Consider the following 4,687-nt stretch of genomic DNA (forward strand, 5'->3'; position numbering starts at 1 on the left):
TGTTGTTGATTTGAGGCGAGAATGTTTTTTTGGATAGACACAAAAATAGGAAAAACTCTGTCTAATTTTTTGTAGAATACTGACGTCACTTAGCTTGACATACTTGACTCAGCGGTTAGAGTATCTCTTTTATATGGCTAGAGTCATTGGTTCAAATCCAATAGTAGGTAAATCCAGACATGCTTTGGAGTTCTAACCTCCTTTGCGTAGGTCATGGTCCTATTTTAGATCATTACAGAGCAATAAGTTGGAAACTAGATACAAGATTGAGAGAGCAAAAGATATAAACTAAAATAAGGTTCTTATATATTTTACTTCAAAAGATAGTATAATATAGTAGAATAGTTTTTTCTAAATTAGTCCTTTTAACTTTATTTTTTAAATTTTACCAATTTCAATTCTCAATGATTACAACTTTTCCTCTTTAATAATCTCTAATTAACTCTAATATATTAAAAGTGTGAAGGGCCTTAAATAGGGGCAAATCTATTAAGGCCCGTGAGGGTGCCACGACACCCACAAACTTTGATGAAAACTCAATATATACTGAATACATTAAAATAATAAACATAGAACCTATAATACAAAGTATCGTCTGGAGCCAGTGGTTAAATGTCATGTTTACACCCCCAAGGTCGCGTGTTTGATTTAAGTTGGCATCATTTTTTTCTTTGACTTGAGTTGGGTTAAAATCACGAAATGTATTTACACCATCACCGTCTTCAAATAAAGTTTTTTCTATGGTAGCACCACAAATGGGGCATAGCAAAGCAGTGCCTAATACACTGGCAACTCCGATCATATTAATTCAAATTTAGTTAATCAACTGAATAGGTGACTGCATCGTGTAAGTATGTTTCATTTACTTATTTTTATATATGTTGAATTATTATGTATTAATTGAGAATTATTTTTAACTTTTCTTTTATTTCTCGAAGTGTTAATTGTTAATATTTGTTTAAAAACATATATAAGCTTTATCCTCTTTCATAACGCCTACCCCCCCCCCCCCAATTTCCAAAATTATTCTCCTTCAAGGCTCCGACCTATCGACCTTCTTGTTGCTTTTTTTATTTTTTGTTATCACTGTCGTCGAATTCTTTATCGTCGTCGGAAAATTTTTACCCTCACCGCTCTCTGCATCTGTTGTTATCTCAACATCAACCTACCGGCCACTATACTTCATAAGTTATTTGAAAGATTTTTTTGGTTCTCTTTCTTGAATCTAGAAACTTAAAATCAGAATTATCTTGGTATAGGATTGAGAAAGCGATCTAACTTTGTGAATTGAGATGGAGAACTTTTTCAAGAAGGTTAATTATTCTCAATCAAGTTCTAGTAATTCCAATGTCAATCATTCTTATCTTATAACTGATCTCGATTTAGGTTCACTTAAAGCCAACTCAGTAGAAAGAAGATCAATTTCTGATTATGATTCTAGAATACGCGATGAAGTGAGAAAACAATATAGTGAAAAAGGACCTTGTCAATCTATCTTGAAGTCATATCCTTCAACTAAAATAGGAGGTAGAATATGTCAATTTATTTTAAATTGGTTTAAATTTCCACACTCTAGATGGTTGGAGTATTGTGCGGAGAAAGGTGTCGCATATTGCCTATGTTGTTATTTACTCAAAAATGATTTTTTTCATGATAGGGATGACTTTTATACAAACAATGGTTTTAGGAGTTGGAGTAAGACTCCTAAAATATTTTGTTTGCATGTTAATAATTTTAATAACACCCACAACAAATGTTTCAATAAGATGCTAGACTGCTCAAATCAACGATGATCAATTCAAGTTGTTCTTGACAAGCATTCTCAAAAGTTACAAAGTGAGTTATCAAATGCATTTGAAAGCCTCAATTGATATGGTAAGACTTCTTTTGCATCATGGATTGTCTTTTTGAGGTCATGACTACAGTGAATCTTTAGCTAATCAAGGCGACATTTTAGAATTTTTGCGGTAGCATAGGGACAATCATCTGAATATGGGAAATGTGATATTAGAAAAAGCTTCACAAAATGATATTTTGACTTGTACGGTGATTCAAAAGGACATTATCAATGCTTATGTGAAAAAAATTGAAAACTATCATTAGGGACTTGAAAGGAGATTATTTGGTATATTAGTTTATGAGTCTAAAGACATCTCACACAAAGAATATATGGCTCTTGTTTTATGGTATATTGATAGGAATGGTAAAGTAGTTGACTGATATATCGGTCTTGTTCATGTTATTGATAAATTAACATGTTTATTGAAGAAAGAGATTTATTCTTGGCTTTTTGATCACTCGCTAAATCCATCCAAAATATATGGATAGAGTTATGATAGAGCTGGTAATATGAATAAAAAGATACATGGACTCAAAATATTGATTATGAAAAATAATCCATCAGCATATTATATTTATTGTTTTGCACATCAATTGCAACTAACACTTGTAGCTATTTTTAAAAAGAATTTGAAAGTTGAAGACTTTTCTGATCATGTTACTAATGTGTTGAATGTTGTTGGAGGATCTTTTAAGCATAGAGATTTACTTTGTCATCATTAAGCTAAAAAATTAAAGCAATTACTTGGGTCTGGTGAAGTTCATACAGGACAAGAATTACATCTAGAATGCAAACTTCAAATACTAGGTGATACTCATTAGGGATAATATTTTAAAACATTTGATAACTTTCTTGTTATTTTCTCATCTATCATTTGTGTTCTTAAAGTGGTTGAATATGAAGGTTCCACCTCAAGTGATAAAATCAAGCGGAATATCTTTTGACAAAGATTAAAACCTTCAAGTTTATTTTATGCTTCACTTGACGTTAAAAGTGTTGGTAATTTCAAATGAGTTGAGAAAAACTCATCAAAGAAAAGATCAAGATATTGTTCATGTTGCAGAGTTTCTTAATACTGCAAAAAAAAAAAAATCACAAGATAGGAGGGAAAATGGATGGAATTCTTTGTCGGATGATGTTTTGTCACAGCCCAGAATAGGACCACGAACGACACTAAGGAAATTAGAACTCTAAAGCAAGCCTCATCAATATTCTACAGAAATCAGACAGAGTTTCTCCTGTTTTAGGGCCTATAAAGGAAATTACCTATCTCAAATAAACAATTCAACAACCCAATATCACAACCAACACACCAATAACACCAACATAATTTACCAAAATCATCAACAACCCATTCACCATAAAATAATAGTACAAAATCCATCTCCAAACTATGAGAAGAATTCAATAACTTTACAAGTCCACAATAACAAAAGAATACTCAAACTCTAAAGACATGAATATGGAGAAACTCTAAGAGTTTTAAGGAAAAGAACCTAACAAATAAATAAACTCCTGCCTACGCGAACAAGGCGGGCTCACCAGGAATATGCCAACTCAAATTCTCTAACTAACAAAATCTTCACCAATGTCACCTGTGTTGTCTATAAAAATAATATCGAGGAGTGAGATGCAAGATTAATTAGTAATAACACTACCACAACTGTTTTCATTGGGACAAGTTATAAATCAGGCTAGCATGATAATTAAAATGTGATGAAATAATGCTTTTTCAGAGAAAGATAACCATTACATAAGAAAATTATTTTAATAATTCAAAAATAGCCAACAAATACTATCATATCAAGTTTTATCCTTTGGGAGGTTTCCAAGAATGAATCTATCACAACCCAATTTCTTAGGCCAAGATGGCGCATAATACAACCCACCAGTAGGCAATCTAAGCCTGTAGTCTAGAATGGCTAGTTACATACTGCCCAAATAGATAAAGAAAGAATGTGGAATAGATAAAGTAAAATATCAAATACATAAATAGTCCCAAAACCTGGTAGTATCAGTACAAGAGCTTCTAATATAATAAGAGTATAAGAATGAAATACCAAAGGAATTACACTGATACAACTTATCTCCGAATACAATGCAAAGACTAATCTAATACATAAGAGAGAGTAAGTAATACTCTGAACGTCAGGAGATCACTCTAAGACTCTGAACCATGGCTACTCCATATGACATACACATCAATGGAGATAGCCCATACTATAATCTGCAAGCTGCAGAAGTGTAGTATCAGTACCAAACATATGGTACTAGTAGGCAACTACCGATTGAGCTCCAAAGATAAAGCAGATATACAATATATAAACAAAATAGAAAACTGCACCCAAATATCCAGCAACCATATGAGACGGCCAATGAGATAATAAGGATAAATAATCCTATTCATGTCCAAGAGACTAACATATTAAGGCAAAGGAAGTAGTAAGAATACACTATCTTATTCCATTCATACTTAGAAATCTCAACACTATACTGTATATCACTGGCTAATATGTAGGTAAGAGTGGAAAGAAGATACATATGAGTATACAAGGCAAAGAAATGAGTATATAATTTGAGTAAATAAAGGAAATGAGGGATATACGGTAATAGCATAGATACACATAGATAAGTATGTATATGTATATAAGTATATAGCCAAAGTTTACTTGAAGTATAGCCTAGATCATCAGACTAGCTATTTAAGACCTCATAACCATAGCAGGAGCTAGTGCTAGAATACTCAAGATTCTAATCCATATATCAAGTCATCAGATGTCATGCATAATAATATAATCGTAAGATCAAAAGAGCTCAAAATCATACCTCAAGTCTCGATACTGAATC

Source organism: Capsicum annuum, chromosome 7 (assembly GCF_002878395.1).
Source record: "Capsicum annuum cultivar UCD-10X-F1 chromosome 7, UCD10Xv1.1, whole genome shotgun sequence".
Lineage (NCBI taxonomy): Eukaryota > Viridiplantae > Streptophyta > Magnoliopsida > Solanales > Solanaceae > Capsicum > Capsicum annuum.